Raw genomic sequence first — 23885 nt, forward strand, 5'->3', positions numbered from 1 at the left:
CCTAAAGGCCCAGTGGTCCAGCGACCCAGCGACCCAGTAGCCTAGCGGCCAAGCGGCCTAGCTGTCAAACGGCCTAGCGGCCAAACGGGCTAGCGGCCAAACGGCCTAGCGGCCAAACGGCCTAGCGGCCAAACGGCCTAGCGGCCAAACGGCCTAGCGGCCAAGCGGCCTACAACTCCACAGCGACCTATACCGACTTCCGTACAGCGCCGTCGAGCAACAGAAAAAGCGCTGGGGCACTAAAATTCTCTGATCCAAAATGAGAACTCTTTTTCCCCCTATGGAGGAAAACATCCTTACCATTCTCGACGTAGAGACAGTCTGCAACAAATTACTTGAAAACACCCCTACGTTCCACCAAAAGGGGCCAGTAATGGGCTGACTGCCAAAAAGAAACTACCAAAAAACTCCGACAACTACACAAACAAACATGAAGGATGACCTTCTTAACTAGCGAAACAGGTGGCACAAGCCAACATGTTTCGCCTACCCAACTAAAGGCGAGTGAAGAGACAACCAAGGAATCTGGATTAAAGTACTTGGAATAGAACCTGGGAACCTTGCAATTTTTGTAGCTAGCAAAACAGTCTACTGAGCAGGGGCCCCAAACAGAGGTGACAGCATGAAAATAGCAATCTTTGACTGTCCAGTCCTCATAATCAAGAATCTTACTCAAATAATCTGCCCTCCCATTCTGAGTACGGGGTATCCACTCAACTTCAATGTCAATCTTATTATCTTTGGCGGTGTGAAATATGTCGAGTGCCAAGATATGCAAGTGCTCCTTCATACTACCAGAATGAACAATCGAAGGAACTGCTTGGTTGTCAGTAAACCACTTAACATCGCAGCCTGAGAGAAGGTGAGCAAAACTTTTTAGAGCAAAACTGACACAGTGAAGTTCTCTCCAGGTAGATCTCTGGTTCATCTGTAATGAATCCCAGTTAATATGCGAGACAAGCGTATAATCAATTGCGATAAAGGCAGCATAGCCGGTAGCACTAGCATCTGAATAAACAATGCGAGATGCCTTACGAACAGTATTGAGAAACGACCTAGAATTCAAGTTAGAAACGTTATTCTTCCAAAACTCTGACTCTTTGCGAGCGCATGGGTCTAATTCAACATAGGAATCCTACCCTTTCCTGCGATCGAGAGCCCTGTGTAGGCTTTTGGTCATCAGCTTACACACGTTGCCAAAAACAAGCATATTAGAAATAATACTTCCGGTTACAGAGGCCAGTTGCCTGGCTGGTAATCTACTTTGAAGGAGGACAATGTCAATACTCGGTAGTAGCCTGTCGATTTTTCCACAGGAATAGATAACAAATTATGCTTTAAATCCCATTGATAGCCCAACCATGTGAGAGACTGAACTGGGACCCATATGCTTTTACCACAATTAGCTACAAAGCCCGCTCGGAACAAGTCTGATTTCACAGCCATAGACTGGGGATAACGGTCAGGAAATGTAGGACATACGCCTAAGCCATCATCCAAATAAACAACAATTCTTACAGCCTGGAGACGCCAATAACGTATAAAGGGCCTCAGAACTTTTGTAAAAATATAGGGCCCGGTGGAAATGCCGAACGGCAAAACAGTAAATTTATAAAATCGAGTAATCCCATCCTTAGACCAGGGGGTGAAGCCTAAAAACTCTTGATCTTGGGGAAAGATGTAAATGTAATGATAACCAGATTTGATAACAAAGGAAAAGAGCCAATTCTGCGAACAATCGATAAAGGAATAAAGCGTGGTTTTCGCGTCCTCGAATTTAATCTTGGATTTCCTTACAAATTGATTTGGATATCGTAAGTCTAATATGAGCCTTTACTTACCATTGGCCTGAATGGAAACAGATAGGGGGTTTACCACAGTAGGGACACACCCACATTCAACCACTGAGGCTGCTACAAGGAGATCAGAAATAGCTTGTTCCACAAATTCACTATGCTGAATGGCAGATCGATTATTGCCAAAGCTCGCTGCGGGTGGATTGTAAATAAAGGGGATCTTATACCCAAATACAATAGTATCGCGAATGAAACGAGAAGCGCCTATATGCTCCCAAAAAGCTACATTGCGCTTAAGACTACCTTTAACTTTAACGATAGGAACTCCCTCCTGATATTCGGGTCTTATTACATCACCAGATAAATCAGGCGCATCAACAGAGTTCTTCACAAGTTCCACTGGATCAAAGTCATTTAAGCATGTAACCAAATTCAGTAAATTATACTCATCTTTGCCTAATCTCTGTAATGTAACTTTGTGTTTGTTGTCAGTTTGCGGCCTTGCTTCTTGAAGGGACTGCAACAGCTCCTCTAAGGCGGCTGGGGCAGGAAGTTGAATTTGCCCAATGACCTCTCTGCCCGCAACTGAGTACTTGTCCGAAGGTTGAGGTCGACACTCGCGAAAGGACTGCCCACGAAAAAGTTGCTGATTAACAGGAAAAGTATTGGAAGACCCAGGAGAAGAAACCTCATTCGATGGCTGACGGGTACTTGTATAGCTAGGTCGGGCAGACGATATCCTACGCTTTTTCTCGCGGATCTTAGCCAATGCCCGTCTCTCTGCGGAACGAAGCTTCTTTTCATCTTCAGAATCCTCCGCTAACTCATCCGATTCGTACTCCTCAACGGCTGTCCAGCCCGCGGGACTCTTATCCGCGAAGCGAATAAGCTTGTTTCGTTTTGTAATAAGTGTCTTCACAGATTCAAGTTCAGAAATCGCCGCCGAAAGGTTTCCTTTCGAGGTGTTTTTAATGGCACTGTCCACTAAGTCGTGCAAAGAGATGTTAAGTTCGTACTGTACTTTGTTTCCCTTGAAAGTAAAGGAATTTGCAACTTTCGTTTCGGTTTTCAGCTTCTTAAGCTGCGATTGTGTAGTAGCTTCTTTGTCCTCGAGATCGCACTTGAAGGCGGCGAACCTTTGATCAAATTTGACGTCCAAAAACTGGGAAAATAACCGCAAAGTTTCAGCGTTTGATAACGAAGTATCCGAGGAAGGAGCACTCGGTTGAGCAGAGTCTCTGGCGTTGCTAGTTTTCAAAGACGCGTGAGGGACGCTCGCTGTTTCGGTATCTGACGTGGCCAAAAGCTAGGGTTGAAAGAGATGCCTCGAATGGCTCTTGCATAACTTAATGAACTTTAAATAGTGTACTAGCCCCTTGAGACACCTTACAAACACGCTTAAAATACTTCAGCAGTATTAAATTTATGCAACTTAATATACATGCTCTTGTGAAACTAACAAAACGTTACAAAATATGTTTTTACATCCTCAATACTTGAATGATATCATAGATCACGACGGGAGTTGAATCGACAATGCTTCCATTGTAAAATCGTCTCTTTTTTTGAGCTGACGATCTGGTACAGCTCTAGAAAGATCTTGTCGTCGATTATAACATAGACTTACATGGCATCACAGGTACGTGACTTCGTGCCGAGGACAATGACGTCATCATAAGAGAATTGTGTCCGAATAGATATCGCTTCGTTCATACACCCAGGCCCTCAGGGACTGGTGGGGGCGTTGGTCTGTTGTTCAAGTCATCTATCAGTACCAAAACAAGATTATTAAACCATTCATTTAGATTGTTTGAGTGTTTAGATATGATCTTTGTTGGTCGCAAACCCCTCAGAGTGATTGTCGTCTATCGTCCTCAAGAAGATACAATGTTAAACTTTTTCTTTGAAGAATTCTCCAGCTTTCTAGAAGAAATTGTACTATGCCCAGAAGAACTTTTGATATGGGGTGACTTTAACTTTCATATAGATGACGGTGTTAATAGGATGACTAGTCGATTTATTGATCTACTTGATTTGTTTAATCTTACACAACATGTGGCGGTCCCGACCCATAGACTTGGGCACATATTGGATCTTATCATTACCAGGAATAACTCCGAGAATCTAGATGTGAAAAATGTGGCAATTTTAGATCAGTTCTGTGTATCTGATCATAAAGCTATCAACTTTAATGTAAAGTTACGGAAACCCGCGAATCAACAGATGACTGTTGTCTCACGTAGACTTAAAGATTTTGACTTTAAGTCGTTTGATGATATGATTAATAGTTCCGGCTTACTCGAGGAAAATACCAGTCTTCAGTCATTAATCACGAGGTACGATGTTGTGCTTCCAGAGAACATTGATAAACTAGCTCCGATAAAATCTCTCACAGAAGTCGACAGGCCCAATGTTCCATGGTACAACGAGGATATAGCCTTTCACAAGAGAATTCGACGTCGACTTGAACGCAAGTGGCGGTCAACTAGACTTGATCATGACAAAACAAACTATCTAAGGCAATGTTTGGTGGTTAATGGATGTTGTATAAAGCTAAGGAAGAATATTACTCGAGTATTATCAAAGAAAACACCAATGATTCTAAAAAGCTTTTCCGCACAGTGGACAAGCTGCTTCAGAAGAAAAATGTGAAGTTTTATCCGCCAGCAGAGAATGATGAGGAATTGGCTAATTCCTTCGCAGAGTTTTTCTCAACCAAGATTGACAACGTTCGTAGAGGCTTTGCTAACATGAATCAAGAACAATACAGTCTACCTGTTCCAGAGAAAACCTGTTCTTCCTGCTTTACTGAATTTGAAATTGTTACCGAGGAAGGAATAATGGACTTAATCACAAGGTCTAAAATCAAATCATGCACATTAGACCCATTGCCGGCTGCTATCATGAAATAATACTATTGTAAACTAATTCCTGTTTTCAAAACGATCACAAACTTATCTCTGTCTACTGGCGTAATGCCAGATGACTTGACGGTAGCCCTATTAACACCGTTACTAGCCGAATGCTGACTTCGAGTTGTTTACTAATTTTCGTCCAGTATCAAACAAATATTTAATCAACAACAACTTGCATGAACCATTACAATCTGCTTATAAAGCATGTCATAGTACTGAGACAGCCCTTCTTACCATCACGGACGACATAATACTATCTTTAGGTAGAGGTGAGAACGTCTTTCCGGTACTTTTAGATCTATCGGCAGCGTTTGATACAGTTAATCATTCTCGCTTGTTGTCTAGACTCCAAATTAATTTTGGTATCCAAGGCAAAGTTTTGGAATGGTTTCGATCATATCTCTCTAGCAGAACCCAGTTTGTTCGTATAAATAGCAAAATTTTTACACTACGGGAACTTACGGTTGGTATTCCACAAGGATCTGTGATGGGACCAGATCTGTTTCAAATTTGTTATTAAAAGAACCCAGGTCATATACAAAAACTTATGGGGATAGAGCATTTTCGAATCTGGCCCCAAGACTTTGGAACAGTTTATCATATGACCTACGTAACCTTAACACTGTTGGAAACTTTAAGAAAAGACTGAAAACCTATCTTTTTACTAAATATGTTGACGATTGCCCTTTACTTTAAAGTTTGCCTACAGTTTTACGCATATTAGAATCATATTTACAATACAATTGTATCTATTACTATATGGTCATTTAGCTTGATATATTGTATTATTGTATTTACATTTAGATTAATATATTATATTTTATGTAAACATTGTAAAGCACCTTGAGCACAGGATATGTGCGCTATATAATTAAAATTCATTATTATTATTATTATTATTACAGACTGGCTTTCTGTTTTAGGAATTAATTGCTTCAAAAAACGCCTTCGATCTGAATTGAGGTGATGGACCAGCAAACGTAAGTTTTCTTTCCTTGATAGGTCAAAAAGCAAAACGATTATATCTCATTTCAGTGAAAAGTGACCTGGTGAAAAGAAAATGTTTTAAATGCTAAGGTACAAACTACTATTATTGCGTCTTTGTTGTTTGTATGATATCGTCCAAAATGACTTGAGATGAATGGGCACCGATTCCATATTAAAACATTCCTGTTTAAATCAATGATCTAGAACACCTACATGATAATTGACTTTCTGTATACATATTCATTGTAGTGAAAAAAAGGCTTTTAATTTTAACTTGATTCGAGGAAGCAAAAAAAGTAATATTTGCTATTCATCTTTCGCCCCAAATGGACGATATCTCAAAATATTGAGGATGCAAAAATAACAGTTTGTGCGATATTGCTCTTGCTTTCTATGAGATGTGAGTAAAACTAATCGTGTAAGACGTTTTTTTAATGGTCTAGTAATTGATATAAAGAAAAAAAGGGAACATGGTTTGCTCGACACGCTGATCTCCATAACGATCAAACATTAGATAAATATATCTTATATACCAAGCGTGAGGGCCGTACTGGGAGAATATCGGCCCGAGGTCTTGACAGTACGGACCGAGCGCAGCGAGGTCCGTACAAAAAAGACCGAGGGCCGATATTCTTCCAGTACGGTCCCGAGCAAGCTTGGTTAATACGAGATTTATCATACGACTGAAGTTCAAAGGGACACAAGTGCGGTATCATTCGGGACCAATCGGGACAGTGCCCGGTCCAATACTTAGAGAATATTGGATCGGCAATAGAGCATTTTGATTGGTTGATTTTAGTTATTGGCCCTCTGACTGCCCAAGTCGTGTAATAAAACAGCATAACCTGACTTTGAAACAGAATTTTGTTCTACTGAATAGGCACTATGAGAGTGACATGCACGTAATGAGCACAACTCTTCCGTTTCAAATTAGCTGTCAGTGACACAAAAGATTTGCCCATTAACGTTGTATCGACTGGTTGAACTGACTTTGAAAAGATTCTTGAGTTCATATAGCAATGACGTTTTGACTAGCGATGATAAAAATAGCAATGAGTGCGAAAAACATTTTACGAGCCTGCGACACATTTCCGGAAGTTTTCTTTGAGATCTACACGGAATGTAGTACGCTAATACTTGCTTTGACTTAACATAAAGATCGTGAAAACTCCGAAGGGAACAGGGAACCTTTTGCTTTTACAGACGACTTCCATGAAGCCCTGCTCGACCTTGTTGAATGCGTGCAGCTGCTGTACAAAGAAGACCATGGCGATAAGGCACTATCTTAGCTATATCTGCAGTCATATCCTGTCGCCACCATCGTCGACGATACTATCAGGTCCACTTTTTGCGTCAATGTTAACCTGATAATCAACATTATCATCCATTCTCCATAGCATTTTATTTGCAAAATCCTCGGAAACTTCTGCTTTTCCTGGGTCATTCGCTTCGTAGTCATTCGCTTCGTAGTCATTCGCTTCGTAGTCTTTGACTACCTTCAGTCAAAGAAGACCATGGCGATAAGGCACTATATTAAGAGGGGTTTCGAATGTTAAAATTATTAGAGGTGAACAAAGTAGTGGTTGAGGAATTTGATAGGACGAAAGGATCTGGTGCGGGGATTCTGGCTTTCTCTCTGAGGGACAACCTTTTTGGTGGTAAGTCGAACTAAAACCATTAGGAAGAAAATTGTAGTGTACTTAGAAAGTAATCCGTGTGATAGTGACGGCCTTCCTCTTTTGGAGCATTTTGCAGATGATGAGTTCGCTTGCTGGGACGACTATTTAACTCTTACGGCGCGAGGTGGGACCTATGGGGATCAGATAACAATGTATGCAGCAGCAAACCTGTACAACATCGACATCCAAATAGTGTCCTCTTTAGGAGTTGGTAGGCAGCATGTATTCAGTTCTTCAGCAAGTGTTTCAGCAGCTACCGTGTACCTTGGACATTTTGATAAGAGCCACAGCGAACCGGCACGGCTTGGAACAAGTTAAGGATCACAACAACGGTAGTGAAGAAGACTACGAAGTGAATGACCCAAGAAAAGGAGAAGTTTCCGAGGATTATGCTAATAAAATGCCATGGAGAATGGATGATACTGTTGATTATCAGGATGACAATGACGCAAAAAGTGGACCTGATAGTATCGTCGACGATGCTGGCGACAGGATATGACTGCAGATATAGCTAAGGGATTACACATGGCTGCCGAACGAACGAAACGGAGCCTGAATTGCAAAATTAAGTCGACAAAGGCATAATCAACGATGATGATAGATATTCAGTTTGTTTTGGACGTAGACATCGGCATATTTGCGGCGAGAAGGGATGACGAATGTCACATTGCAATTCTTCTTCTTCGTATTTGCAGTCGTAAGTGTGGGGCCTGGTGTTGACTAAGATTAGACGCAGTTGGGGCGGTAGGTGCCAAGCATTCTGACTGTACAGCATAACTGCGCAACAACTGAAACCAGCGGTCAAACTTTGGACATGTGTGAGTGGATCAATCTGGCCAGCCGCACACAAATTCCCCGTGCAAAATTTTCAACGAAAACATCAAGAATCAACCGCTGTTGCAAAATAAGTAAAAGAAACTGAAATTTATAGAAATCTGTAGAAGCAATTAAAAGCTGGGAAAATAAAAGCTGGACACTTTTCAAACGCAAAGCCCATTCAAGTACTTTATCTTTCTGTTTTAAGCTTAACTAAATACGCCTCTACGTTTCTAAAATACAATGACTTACTCGCTTGTGTGGTTGTTTGCAACTTGTGGACAATGTCTGCGACGAAGTCGCAGAAAACGGCAGAAGACAGTTAAAACAAAGAATAAATTTAAACGACCCTCTTGGGTCTATTGTGCTATAAACACAGGTGGCTCTCTTTCCCGATTCTCAAGATAAACGAATCGTTCTTGATTCTTATTAGAGCAAAATCTTTTTTCTTTATATTAAATCTTTCACTGGCTAAGCCAAAAGTAAAATCTATCATAACTCGTACCGTTTACCGTCGTTTCTTTCAATTTTGGCTAATTCTAAAATACAATGACCGCCTAAAATCTATCATAACTCGTACCGTTTACCGTCGTTTCTTTCAATTTTGGCTAATTTTCTCACGCTGAAATTATCATACACACTCAATAGAATATATAATTTCAACTGATACTGTCTATCTGAAGAAGAATACCTTCCCTATCCTCGAAAAAATCCGTTCAAAACACCAGGAACATCGAAGTTCTTCAGCTGCTTATGAATACCGCTGACTAACATAGGTGTGGAACGTTTTGCAAGTTGTGAGAATATCGTCCCGATGCTCCTGACCCCGCCAAGTTCCCCCTTCCCCCTTCCCCACCCTCACTGGCCATAAATTTCCTTAGATAACCTCTTCGACAGACAGTGCCAACGATTTTTAATAAAATCGGCTAGAGAATAAATTAACTGGAGCTCTGCTTTTGGGCTTGGCTAAATTTATACATTAATGATACCGATAAACTATTTGAAGCCTAGTCTCAACTCCAGCTTCCCATCAGTAATTACCTAAGGATATAAAATATGTAATTTAGCGGACGGTGCCCCGATGATGACCTAGTGTAGAAAACGTTAAGTTTGGTTTTTGCTTTCCAAATAATTTTTTGCTTTGTAAATAGCTCATTTGAAACTAATGCTGAGATTGAAAGGTTTTAAAGTAATTTTTTCCTTGAATTTCTGTCTGTTTATTCTTAAGGTAATATTTCAGAGTAACGCGACGGGGATTGTGTAATACCGCTGGGATGAATTGTCTTAATTTAAAAGGGAAATTTCCCTTCTTAAGGCACAACACGTCATATTTCCTCTTTATCAAGAAAAATAGAAGGACTCGGTCGGAGATACCTACATACATATGTGCAACATACATACATACATACAACATACATACATACATACATACATACATCCATACATACATACATACATACATACATACATACATACATACATACATACATACATACTTTATTACGTTTGATGCACGATCCTCGCAGTAGAGAGCGCTATTTATGCAATAGCGAAAATCAGACCTGAAAAAAAAAATCTCTCTACTGCGAGGATCGTGCATCATACGTATCTATGACCGCAGTTCAAAATATATGAACTTCATATATTCATCGTATCTGATTTATCATCACAGGTTTATTACGAATCGACTTAACGGCCTGCTCCCAGTTGGCTTGTTAGCTCAATTGGTAGAGCGCTGCACTAGTATCGCAGAGGTCAGTGGTTCGAATCCCGTACAGGCCTGATTTTTTTCAGGTCTGATTTTCGCTATTGCATAAATAGCGCTCTCTACTGAGAGGATCGTGCATCATATGTATCTATAACCGCAGTTCAAAATATATGAACTTCATATATTCATTGTATACTTTATTACATAGCTCCCCCTTGGAGGCTATTCCGCCATACATGAATAATAAAATATTAAGTTACAAAATGAAGATATAACTATTTACGGATAAAAACATATATTATAAAAACAGCTTCATAAAATACGATACAATAGAATACACTTTATTATTACGGCTTTCCTATACGAGGCTATTCTGAAAGAAAGTTATATTCTTTTGCCCCGCGAAAGGCGAAAGAGCGTTGACCAGTTAATAATCTGCATTTAAGTAGGTTTAACTGTGACATATTTCTAGTGTTGCGTCCCGACACTTAAATCTGTCATGAAATAAATCACAACGAAGTGCCTACTTTGTTCTACACTTATGGACCATGGTAACGGTATTTAATTGAAGTTTTTGACGGACGCTTAACCAATCAATGGATTTGCGCGCAGCAGAGCCATGATCAAATTTTTGGATAAATAGGATTATTCTGCGAGCGAAGTTCTGAATGAGTTGGAGCTTAGGATTGTTTTTCCTGGAGGTATTACCCAAACAGTAGAACGAGCGCAACCTCAGTCGCCTTCCTATGACTGAGAGCAAGTTTCAGGATGAATTTTGTGATGTAATTGCGGATTACGCTAAACAGTCTCATTGTGTGCCGTGAAGAAACGTGAATTTCAAGGTAGGTATATAACAAGACTAACCACTAATTAGATGCATCTTTCTTGACAAGACAAGAAAGATCGCTACATGTTGTCGCTTTCTGATCGATTTCTCTTGTTACTCCCTTTTTAAACAGTCACAACAGAAAAGAGAAAGCAAACACCTTAACCAAATACTGAGACGATCGCTTATCGCGGAAAACAAGAACATTTTCCAACCTATTCAAACAGTAAAAGAAGGGTATGATGCACGATCCTCGCAGTAGATAGCGCTATTTATGCAATAGCGAAAATCAGACCTGAAAAAAATCAGGCCTGTACGGGACTCGAACCACTGACCTCTGCGATACTAGTGCAGCGCTCTACCAATTGAGCTAACAAGCCAACTGGGAGCAGGCCGTTAAGTTGATTCGTAATAAACCCGTGAAAGTGATAAATAAGATACAATCAATATATGAAGTTCATATATTTTGAACTGCGTGCATCATACGTATCTAATACCGCAGTTCAAAATATATAAACTTCATATATTGATTGTATCTTATTTATCACTTTCACGGGTTTATTATGAATTAACTTAACGGCCTGCTCCCAGTTGGCTTGTTAGCTCAATTGGTAGAGCGCTGCACTAGTATCGCAGAGGTCAGTGGTTCGAGTCCCGTACAGGCCTGATTTTTTTCAGGTCTGATTTTCGCTATTGCATAAATAGCGCTATCTACAGCGAGGATCGTGCATCATACGTATCTAATACCGCAGTTCAAAATATATGAACTTCATATATTCATTGTATCTTAGTAAAAGAAGTATCTCTCAAAGTCTAACTTAAAGTAGAGGCAAAGGGCTATACCTTAAAGACCATTTAAGGAGTTTTAAGACTAAGGAAAGTACACACATCGCGGGACTTTTCAAAAGCTTTCAGCTGCCAATATTCCTGCGTCATCACTTTCGATTTCTTTCAACATAATTCCCACTACAGCTTGTGGTATATTTTGGAGGACGCTAAAGAGAAATTAAAATACAATGTTGTCCTATGTATTGAGAAGAAAATGCAAAGAATACGCCTTTATTTGCTGTCGATTAATGAGTTGTATCCCTGAATACAGGCAATGTTGAAGTTTATGTAAATTCTGTTTGGAAACAATTTCCGCTTCATTTCTTTCATACGTCCTAGATTGTTCCCAGTCTGAATGGGTTAACAAAACTAATGGTAAAATTAAATTAATTACATTGTTCGTTTACAACTGCAATGCTTCCGCAAATTCGGATTTGTCTTCTCATAACTTTCTTTGGGATACTAAGGTTAAGAACTTTCAGTTTTCATGCTATGATTCTTCAACAAGTAGTCGCACATTTTTGTGTTTTAAATCTGCATTAGTAAGTGGTCAGACAGATAATTTCGTCTCGTCCGTCTCGTCTCCATGTCTAAATGCAAATGCAGGAGTTTTCCGTGGTACGTGATTGGCTGTTTTTAATTGCCATGACTCGTGATTGTAAAAAGTTAAAAACCGTGAACTGTGAATGATATTTATTTATTTTTTTTATTTATTAACTTCGCCAAGCAACAACAATCAAAATAAATAGATAAAAAAAAATGACAACAAATGACAACAAATGACAACGACCCCCAAAAAAATGGCGGGGATACCGCAACAGCATAGCCACTTACAGCGGGCCCACAAAGTAACAGAAAATAAGACAAGAGAAGGGAGAAAGGAAACTGTCAATCTACATGCAGCTAGTAATCTTACAGTTTAGTGGACGGACAGTATTACATTTGAAGCAAATAGACTCAAAGGTTTTGGGATTATTCGGATCGTAACAGATAGGTAAACTAGCCAAATAGTAGTGAAACATTACGGTTTTACATGAGTTCAGAGTTTGGGTTTCAATGATAATAGAACTGGTTAGAGTGTTACAAATCTGACAAGTTCTGATGAATACTTGATAAGTAGTATGAATTTTTTAGGAACAAATTTGATGACGGCGTTAGTGTAGCGTGTAGTTCTTGCAACACGCTTTACAGGTAATACAGAACCATTCAAAGAGACAAGGTTATGCGTAGCCTTGTAGAAAAATATCATATCCATAAATTCGTGCCAATACGTGATAGGTAGAAGTTTCAGCAATTGGAGTCGTGTCCTATAATCAATAGACGTTGAGATGTTGCCAGTCGCGATAAGTGAAACAAAGAAACTATTTATGCTTCTTCTACCCATTGTGTACTTTTTATTTCTTTGGGGGGCCTGGGACTTGGGATGGCATTTATTTGGATTATACCCAATACCCTTTAGGATACTTGTGCTTGCCAAGTGACCAGGCTCCCATGTGAGCGGCACTCCGTTCCTTCTTGATGGTGTTTAATAAAATCCAGCACCAGGGCCTTATAAAACAATACCAGAAAAAGAAAGCCGCAAGGTGAGTAATCAAAGCGAGCGAAGGGCCTTCAAGATAGCTCCCCGATAGCTTCGATAAAGAGAATATTGGCCTTAAGGGTTTAAGTGAACGCCATCGGGAAAGCAAGGACTGACGGTAGGATTACTAAAGCCCGTATAGCGCCAGGCAAAAACGTTGGGACAAGGCTCTAGAACATCGGTGAGATATTGGTTGAGGATCGTTGCCGCCGTCTTGAAGAACGGCACTCGAACACGAGTCATACCTCCACATCTGCAGCCGCTGAGTTGGCTTCAATAACTTCCTTTTTACTTCGCTCCAGTCTTCAGCCCTCATCCATACCAACTTATCAGCGTGCTTGGAAGCTTTTTCATCACTTTTTTATTTCTACCTTTCATCTCCCTTTTCGAGCATTGCCTATTTCACCTTCCATTTTGGCCTTATTTATTGCTTATTTGTTTCGTTCACAGTATGCTCCATCCACTGTGATGACCTATGTGTCATGTTTGGGTTACTGCCATAAGCTGAAGGGCTTTTCAGATCCTTCTTAAGTTTTTTATGTTGCTCAGATGCTTAAAGGTTTTCACAAAGTTGGCTTTCGCCTTGACAGTCGTCTTCCAATTACACTGCCCATCGTAGCTAAATTAATTTCCGTGGCACCTTCTTTGGTTGGTTCTCCTTAACAAATTTGTCAATTTCAGGCAACGTGTTCACTAGCATTCTTCGCCTTTTTACGAATTGGTGAAATGACCTCAAATAGTGGGCGGAGTGATACTTCTCCCTTACAAATTTCGCATGTTAATAAGCTGCTCAGCTCTTCAAGGGATTTGAATGCTTTAAAGATTACTTTTGGTAATTTTAAACATAGTTACAATGCTCCCCCTTTTTCCATTTTGGTGTCTCGTCAGCCACAATCCTGCCCTGTTGAACTTTTGGCCAAGTATTTAGCAATGCGAGGGACCCGACCGGGTACTCTCTTCATTACAGGGGATAAGGCTCCAGTTTCTCGGTCTCATTTTTCAAATCAGTTGTCATCTGCCGTACAGTTTTGTGGTTTGTCCCCCTCATTCTACAAGGGACACAGTATTCGAATTGGTGCTGCTTCTCACGCTGCAGATAAGGAGTTATCCGATGCTCAAATCCGCCTCTTAGGGCGATGGAAATCTAATGCATTTCTTAAGTATATTAGAACACCTAGTCTTTGCTCTTAAAGCTGTTATTTTCTCACCATCCAGCGGGTGCAATTTGCCTCAGTTTACTATTTTCTTCCACCTGCAGTATTAGGTAGCAGGGTGGTTCTTACTTTTGGTGTACCCCAAAATATTCTTTCTTATTACTTGAGTAAGGAAGGTTCATATAAATTGTCCATTAATAAAGGACTATCCATTGTTGATCTGGGGCATTAGTTAGCATGGTCAGCTCTTGCCTTGGGTTGGGATTGTGTCAAATACATCGAGGACGTTATTTCACATATTTTGTTTAGTATCCTACTGTTGATCTGGGGCATTAGCTAGCATGGGCGACTCTTGCCTGGGGTTGGCATTGTGTCAAATACATCGAGGACGTTAAGTGAGGCTTTTGAGCCTTATTTCACATATTTAGTTTAGTATCCAACTGTTGATCTGGGGCATTAGCTAGCATGGGCGGCTCTTGCCTTAGGTCGGCATTATCTTGATTACATTCGACAGTCTATTTAAAGGTCTAAGTTTCATTATACTTGTCTTTTCTTATCTTAATGTTGACCCAGGGCAGTAACTCGCATGTGTGGCCCTTGCTTGAGGTGGGCACTTCCTAGCTTACCTTCAAATAGACTATTCAACGGCATAATGGTTGACTATTGTGATTCGGAGCATTAGCATGGATGGGCGGCTCTTGCTCCTGTGCTGCGCTTGCCTGGGGTGGGGCGGCATGTGTGCGGTCACATGCTTTGGCGTTTTCAGTGCCCTCACCTTCACTGGGCCAAACTTTGTATCAAGGATTTGATTGAACAGCAATTTTAAATAAATGCGGCTATGGGATTTTGCCCATAGCCATTTACTCCAATTGTTGATTGGTTATAATTTTGCCCAGTAAACATAGCTCAGGCAAGGCAGCATATTTGGGTTGTTCATAGAATTTATAAGGGAGAAAAGGCATAAAGGAAATATTTGCTTGCAAATAGAATTTTTTCCGTTATTCGTAATACTAAAAAGAAAACGCATTCTTTTCCGTGAAAAATTACTTGCCGAAAACATAAAATTTCTTGACCAAGCCTGTTCGGTCAAAAAAAAAGCCCTGATTAAAATCAATGAGCGAGCCCACAATACGCCATGAGTTTTGGTCTGAGGATTCTCTGTACAGTTGTCGTTTCAACATCTCATTGTGGATGCACGAGCACAGTTAAACTATTGCATTGAAGGATTATTACATTTAGGACCAAATGTTTTTACATTTAGGACAAATGTTATTACATTTATGACTTTATTACATTTAGGCTTATTGAATTATTACATTTAGGACTTTAACACTGGCCTTCCTTATTTGAGTTCATTGCTCTAAAAAGTAACCTCCCACCAGAATGGACGTAAGGGAGTAGCAAAAGTTATCGTTCAATAATTCATTTCCTCTTGATATCTAAAAAGTCGATAAATTAAGCTAACTTGAACTAGATGTGTGAAACTGAAATGCAGCACATAGTGAGTGTGGCGAAAGGCAGACTTACTGACTCTGTCGCAAACATTTTTGCATCCTAATATTTGAATAATACTGTCCAATGTGGCATGGATTGATTGGGCAAATATTCTTATTAGTAATAATTGTTCAGGTGATTAGAGAGATGCAGGCGCTCTGATTGATCGGGGATTGTGTCATATCTCGTTATAATCACCGTAGGAACTTTCACGTTTGGGTTAATTATCTGGTATTTATTATATAGATACTGATGAAATACCAGTATTTCTCCTTTTACTAAAATCTCATATCTTCACCGCGCGCAGTGAAGATACTTTTTTTTTATCTTTCACGTGTGAGGATATTGGTGTGGCCATGGTGACCAACATAATTACCCAATTGCTGTTTCGAAAATGAATAAAAAGAGTTCTCTTTTAGGTGGAAAATTCATCAGTATCTATATAATAAACAGAACATTACATGGCCGCTTGGGGATACGAATTTTATCTTCTCGTGCTGAAAGTATCTTTCACGAATGAGCGTAGCGAACGAGTGAGAGATACTTTCAGTACGAGAAGATAAAATTCGTATCCCCAAGCGGCCATGTTATATCCTCTATATCTGTATACAGACTGGCTTCCTGTCTACGGATTCAATGATTTTTGTAGGAAGACGTTCCATGTAAGCTGAAGTGAGAGAGCAGCAAAAGTAATATTTCAGGTATTCGATTCTTTAAATATGAAACCGATCGATAGATGTACAAGGTAACATCCAACTTCGGTGAAGTGCAATACACAATCTATTAAGTGTGATTTTAAAATATGTCTGCAAGCTCTGGGGTAAAGTTATCTACACTTCCCAGAAACGAAACCGAAGTCTTCATTTACACAACCTTTTGATAGTGCACGTTTTCTAGTCTAATCTTGATCTCACATGGATGCTTATTTCCATTGTTGCATCTTGCAAGTCGTTGCAGCCAGATCTTTAAGCCTTTCGCATACGGCATCGGTCTCATGGTTTCTCTTTTCCCTCTACCTTAGAAGCCGTAAGCCATTTCACCATCGAAATGAACCTACACGCTGTAGAGTGGAATTGTCTCTTTCTAACAAAATTGTAGTTCTATTTTTATCCAATTGTCATTTCAAATTCCTTAAAGAGGTAAAAAGAGAAATTTTTTTTCTGTATGGGCTTTCGACAAGCGCGTTTGATCGCGATTGTGCAGTTGTCGTGGCAGACAAGAAGACTGCTTGAGAGTTTATACAACTCTTCGTAGTCTTTAAGCACTACTTATTTTTTTGCACCGATGAGATGAAGGCATTTCTCCATACTGACGGAGCCGATGGATGTGATCAATATCAATACAGTTGAACTGCACTGTATGTATGTATTTGCACTACTTTCTTCCAAATAAGCACCATTTTTCAGCGGCATTTTTAGTAACGACTCATTTTATAATGACGGTTGTGGGATTTTGTAAAAACCTACGCATCCTGTAATATAGATAATTGCAACATCTTGTAATAATTATCGCTCTACGTAATTTGTAACAACATTTTGACGCAAATAGTAACAAACTCAACTTTGCGTATGATGCACGATCTTCGCAGTAGAGAGCGCTATTTATGCAATAGCGAAAATCAGACCTGAAAAAAATCAGGCCTGTACGGGATTCGAACCACTGACCTCTGCGATACTAGTGTTACTAAAACATACATTACTGTGCAAAACTAATGCAAACGATTATGGTCGAATATCGCACTTTGGTCTTCAGAATATATTTGAAAAGTTCTAAGTTTTATTTTTCTCAATGAAACTGCCTTATCCCAAGTAAAACAAACTTTGATTGATTGAACAATGATCTTCTTCGCAATACGAAATACACTTACCCAATGATAAATTCTAGATTTAGGACATCATTTTGGAAAAGCGGTTATCACGTTGATCAAGCTTACGACCATTCTTTCGTAATGTTGGCTTTAAAAAGATAGCTACTCTTCTTCGAGCTGCTGTAAACATGTTTTTTTACTCTGTGTCCATGTCCAAGAGTTGCAAATCAACAATCCATCTCGGTTGGTTTCGCTTCTCTTCCTGGGCGACAGTGTATGGGTTTTGTTGAAAGACTAATGCAATTTTCTCCCCTTTTCTTGATGACTTGATGTTCTTTAGTTTGTTTAGTTGTTTAACGGCTATTCTTCTCAACCATACTTTTAATTTCTCGGGGAATACTTTGTCGAAAACAATCTATATTTTTTAAACATAAAAATGAATTTTCTTTTTAACTAAGTATTTTTCAGATCTTAAGGAAAATATTTCATGAAAACGGCTAAGAAGAGGAAAAAATAAAGCAAAAGGCAAAAACAGATTCCAGAATTTACATTTTCCTGACAGCGCATTGCAGGAAGTTGACCTGAAATTAGCGGAGTAGCGTCAACGCTCCTCGTCAACTTAGATTTTTGGCGCGATAGAAGAGATAATTCTTCATAAAAACGCAAAAATAAATTATTTAGTTAATATTTGTTTGACATTGTATCGCAGAAAGGTGACTAATATCTAGTGGAGTATTATTAAAATGTTTCTTTCTGTCTGCAAAAAAGTATTCGTGATAAGTTTTCATTCAAACAGTTTCAATAGTGGTGAAAAAAGAAAGTTGATCCATGACAACATTCCGACCGCCTTCCTGGCTGGCTGTGTGACCCAGCTGTCTCAGCATAAGATGCATTTTAATTTATCACTACCAAGTGTGAATTAGTTATTACATTCAAACATTTTATATTTCGCTGACGTACGATAAGTATGGACAGCCTCGGATTTATGCTCAAACATTTGTGGTCTCTACACGCTTGTATACGTAAAATGGGCGGATCTAGGAAAGATTGTAATTCTAATCGAGCTTCCAAAACAGTTGCCACATGCAATGTGCGTTATATCAACGTAACGAAAATTATGAATCACCAAATCGGAGGTTTTATCAGTCAAGTTCAGTTCTTCAAAATAACTTACATGGTACGTTTTGTTCGTTTAACAGCACACAACGAGCTTGATTGAAGAGGAAATCTCCTCGTGGTCAACTTCACTCTGTAAAGCATTCTCTGAGGTAAAAAAACGGTGAGAAGTTGATTTACGTTTCAGTTTTTTCGGCTTGTGGCTTCTGCCACCAGGAGGCGAACTAACTTCTTGCACCACCGTCAGGGGGCTCTTGTACTGCGCCTCAAAAATATTCCGGACAAAATTGATTCTTTTTTCAATGTAATCCTTATTTTAATCATTCAAAAATGAATTTTGAAAAATCATAGGCCTGAAATCACATTCCATGGGTATTTTCCACTACCTTTCTTATGTTAGTTTTGCTACAAGCAGGTTTATGAATGTTCAAAGGGACTGACTGGGTCTTGATGAAGTAAATCCCCTGTAGATCCAACTGCGATTTGGTGGGCATATAGAAAATTTAGCAAAGTATTCTGAGCAAATTAAAGTGTAGCTATGTCAAAGCTGAAGGAGTAAGAGTTAATATACTTTCGAATACGAAATGTAGAGTCCAAAGTCTAGTCGAGTGAACGAGAATGAAGAAAGATCATGAGAAAATTCAGAGGAATGCTCCAACTTATAACCCGCTACGAGAATTCTAATATCGAAGCATATTTAGATCCAAGAAAGTATGTGTATTTAAACTTGATGTTGAAAAATATTTTCGAATGAAGAGCGAAGTCACAGGAAGTACATGGTTGCTTTGCCGGTTAAACAGTACACTGCATCTCATATGTGTAAATTCTTAATTATTGCTCTGTCATATCCAGCTTTATATAGCAATTATTAGGCCCGAGAATAGAGGGAAAAATAACAATGGTTTGAACTATCGTCTGCTTATTTTCCTGCTCCTATAAATATCTTAAATGTGTGACTGACGTTTTGCTTACTCTTAATCTGTTTCAATAAAAAAATGTATAAATTTGAGGCCCAAAATATCGCAATCAGCGATCAGCGAAATCTTTCTATTCTTACTCCGAAAAAAAAATATTATAAAATAAATCTAAAACATTAATTGGTTTTAACAAAAAGTTTAATAATGCATACACGATATGACAGTGATGGTGGTGAACGACAATAAGAACGTCCTAAATAAAATAAAAAAGCTGGGTTCATTGTGGATTTTATACGGAATTGAAGTTCAAGAATTTATTTGTTGACGCATGTTTCCTCCACTGCCGCGTTGTGGCCGGAATGCATTTAAGTAACATTAGGGATTATAAATGGTTATGGTTCAACGCTGACTATGAAGTTCACCGGAGAATACCTGGCAGGGGAACATGGATTAACCCTTTACAACCTAACATCAGTATGCATATTCTTCATACTGTTCTCTACACGTTTCCTTGGTCCAGACAAGGAGAATTTGTTTAACAATAAAGAGTTTCTTTAGTGGGTGATCATTTCCTTTATTCTCCTGGCTTTCCTCTGTGTTTCGGTGGAGACGTTGGAAGGAGAAGTTAGATATTGGTCATTTTCAGGGGTTATAAAGGGTTTAAGCTACGTAATCGCTAGATTCATAGGTGACAGGTCAGTCGTGGTTTCCTTTAAATCCAAATGAATAAAGGCTGATAGTTTCGAAAGAAACTGTTTGGGGCTGCGTCGGTGGGAGTAACGAAATAATATGGATATATCAACAAAGTTGAAATGGTAAATTAGCCACCGTAATCATTACGATGGCTAATTTACCATTTCAACTTTGTTGATATATCCATATCATTTCCTTTAAATCCGATTGCTTTCATTGTAGACAAACAAAACGGATATTTTTATCAGCTTTTCCAACTGTCACAAGTTTGAGGTAAGTAAAAAAGCCTCAAGCTAGCTCTAAGACCCCCAAGTTTGTTATGCCCTGGTCTGTTAACAAACAGATCAAAGGTGCTAATCATTCACTTTGTCTTCAGTGCCGTTGGCTGTGTGATAATATGCGTCAGAGAATTTTAGCATTCTTATTATGCCTACAAAATAATAAAGAGCACAACAACGAAGCAAAAAAAAAAAAAAAGATGAATGAATAAAAGAAAGAAATGACGTTAAAAAACGAGAATAATATACATAGCTGTCTTGTAACGCCATTTCTATAACTAGCTGCAAAAGTCAAATTTGGAAACAACTTCCTAAGAACCGTTCGACCACTTTAATTTCCTTTTGGTAATTTCTTTTCATTCGATTGAGGTTGACAAAACTGTCAGGGTTCAGTTTAAGCTGGTATAAAAACTTGATCTAGTAAAAGCATAAAAAAGCGCAACGAACCGAAAGTATCATTAATGTTTTCCAAGATGTTCTGTAACCAATAGTAACGTCCCGCCTTTGCCCACATTAAATCACGGTTGAAGGCTTGAAAGAAAAATAGCGCAGGATCTCCAAGACGCGGAATAACAGGTTGAGCGCAAACATATTGCTTGCCCATGAAAGGCCTACGTTTATGGCTTTCGTTGAAATTCTATTTAGGACTTCATCGTTTAGAAATCAATACGTAAAAGTAGAAATCATCTTTCGTTTTATTGTCATTGGTAATAGTGACGTGGTTCACAACTACAAAGGTTATGTCAGAGCAGTTTTAAAAAATTAGAACAAATCACAATGACAAACAAGGATTTTAATGCAACTTTCTCTTCAAATGTACGCAACTAATAGCTTACATAGACTAATGCTACAGAACACTAAAGGATAACATTTCCAAACAGTAATATTACGCCGAAAAGGGTGAGTTGATTGCAAACATCCTGCGATGAAATATTACTCGATGAATTTTGAAAGACGGTTTCCGTTTGTCAAAGTTGTTAGCTTTTAAAAACCCGTACATGAATACATTAAGCCTGTAATCTCAACCTTAATGTTCATCTCTGACAATTACGATAAATTGAAACCGCGAGGCCACATATTAAATTTAAGATGTAATTTCATTAAGTATTTAGCCTAGGGCGTTTGTTTCAGTTTTTTCGCAATCTGACATGAGCCTGAAGCTGAAGGGAATTAGATTCTCCCCAACATATTCGTAGAAGAGCTTACCTTTAAGAAGAAAACTATTAAATCTTCTTTTGCAATTTTAAAGCCGACATAAGCATTTTAACTTGTTTCTCGCAAATTAGTATTTTCTTCGTTGAGTATTTACGTTTATTGTAAAGCTTCAAACCAAAACAAGCAGAAATTAATAAATATCTCGGAAGCTATTCCTCCTGTTAATGACAGAAAATGAGCTAGTGTCGTGCAGACCGAAATATCGAGTGTGCCCGAGCAATTAAAATAACTGCACCTTTAGGGTATTTTAAGAAAGGCTCTCGCAAACTAGTCGACATCTTGTGGTATCATGATTTTCTGTAATATAAGAGACTTCAAACATTCTCTAGAACTTGGAACCATATGGATTATGATGTTCTTACTCTGTTTTTTTTTTTTTATACTGAAAACTTTTTTCTTGTTTAAAAACTCTCTTAACGTAACTGTATTGTACTTGGCTTTTGTATCCTTGACGGTTACCAAAGTGGGTGAAGCTAACAGAAAACTTAATTTTTTTTCCTAAAAAGGTAGCAGAAGAAAAAAAAAATTAACCCAGTTTTTGTTTCCCTTTTAACTGCCACATTTAGACTATTTGGTAATTAAAAAAGTCTTTTAGACATTTCATTTTGTTATGTAATGTGACAGCATTTTCATACGTTTGTGAAAAAACCATTTCCCTGATCTAATTAATACCTTTTCTTTTTCCTTATTCATTTTATTCATGTTATTCATGTTATTCATGTTAATTGTAGCACGTCTGTTTGCACAATAATTCTTAATAAAGACCTTTATTATTATTATTAATTTTGGGCGTTGAGATTGAAATTTCATGTTATAGCTATTTAGGCCGAGAGACAGTTTACGGGAGGTTATCATAGACAAGAGGAATCGAAAAACTGAATCACAAGGTAGGCTATTTGGTAATTCTAAATCTTGATTTTGAGATTGGTGGTAACTAGATTTTTGTAAACGTCAGTCACACTTGTTATGTAACACCGATTGACATTGGACAACATCAGCGCCCTCTCAATAACGTGTGTTTAATTTTCACCGCCTTGTAACAGGTAAATGAATACTGTTCCTCTCAATGATACATGTAAAGAAAGCACTTGCTCTAGCTTTAATTTCAATGCAAGAAAAGCATTTTAATGAAACTCTGATGAACAAAGATTCGATCATTGGAAAGACAAGAGTCGCAAAAATTTTTTTCCATTTATTTCTTTTTAGAAGACAAAGGGAATTTGATACAAAGCTACCTGTACTTTCTTCAGTCTAGTTTACCGTTTATTTAAGGCTTTTATTTAGGCTAATTTTTGTAGCCTATGTACATACACTCTTATACAATACTGAGTGAATTGTTACTGACAGAGTTAACAGCTTCGGGATTTTTTCTTATCTATGTTATACATCCGGCCAATTTTATACGCACGTAAAATTTTGATTCTGACTTCCCTTTCATATTCTACGAGCAAAAACTGATGAAAACAAAATGAACTTCTTTTATCGTTATCATATCCCTAAATTCGTGCCAATACGTGATAGGTAGAAGTTTCAGCGATTGGAGTCGTGGCCTATAATCTATAGACGTTGAGATGTTGCCAGTCGCGATAAGTGAAACAAAGAAGCTATTTTCCGTTACTCGTAATTACTAAAAAGAAAACGCATTCTTTTCCGTGAAAAATTACTTGCCGAAAACATAAAATTTCTTGAGCAAGCCTCTTCGGTAAAAAAAAAAGCCTGCGAGCCCACAATGCGTCATGAGTTTTGATCTGAGGATTCTCTGTACAGTTGTCGCTTTAACATCTCATTGTGGATGCACGAGCACAGTTAAACTATTGCATTGAAGGATTATTACATTTAGGACCAAATGTTATTACATTTAGGAAAAATGTTATTACATTTATGACTTTATTAGATTTAGGACAAATGTTACTACATTTAGGACTTTATTACATTTAGGCTTATTGAATTATTACATTTAGGACTTCAACACTGGCCTTCCTTACTTGAGTTCATTGCTCTAAAAAGTGACCTCCCACCAGAATGGACGTAAGGGAGTAGCAAAAGTTATCGTTCAATAATTCATTTCCTCTTGATA

General features: G+C 38.5%; 1 protein-coding gene and 3 pseudogenes across 9 annotated transcripts in view; 2 read left to right on the top strand and 2 right to left on the bottom strand.

The window, feature by feature from the left end:
* The window catches only part of LOC111329025 (prolactin-releasing peptide receptor), a 43284-nt gene that overhangs the window by 14234 nt on the left and 5165 nt on the right, over window positions 1–23885 (top strand). The window contains exons 1-2 of one of the 9 annotated variants that reach the window (XR_002694667.2): window positions 10365–10743; window positions 10861–12934. The exons of 1 other annotated variant lie outside the window; for it this stretch is intronic. The gene's annotated coding sequence lies outside the window, so the exon portion shown is untranslated. Of the gene's footprint in view, window positions 1–10364; window positions 10744–10860; window positions 12935–18792; window positions 18869–20492; window positions 22696–22718; window positions 23837–23885 lie in introns of those variants that run through there. 7 more of the 9 variants (XM_088750755.1, XM_022933606.2, XM_088750640.1 and 4 more) reach the window with 7 other exon arrangements.
* Window positions 734–2277, bottom strand: LOC148741997 (uncharacterized; annotated as a pseudogene).
* LOC148741998 (uncharacterized) lies at window positions 2271–3469 on the bottom strand (annotated as a pseudogene).
* On the top strand, window positions 13074–15995 carry LOC148741999 (uncharacterized; annotated as a pseudogene).

This window comes from Stylophora pistillata, chromosome 1 (assembly GCF_964205215.1).
Source record: "Stylophora pistillata chromosome 1, jaStyPist1.2, whole genome shotgun sequence".
Classification (NCBI taxonomy): Eukaryota; Metazoa; Cnidaria; class Anthozoa; order Scleractinia; family Pocilloporidae; genus Stylophora; species Stylophora pistillata.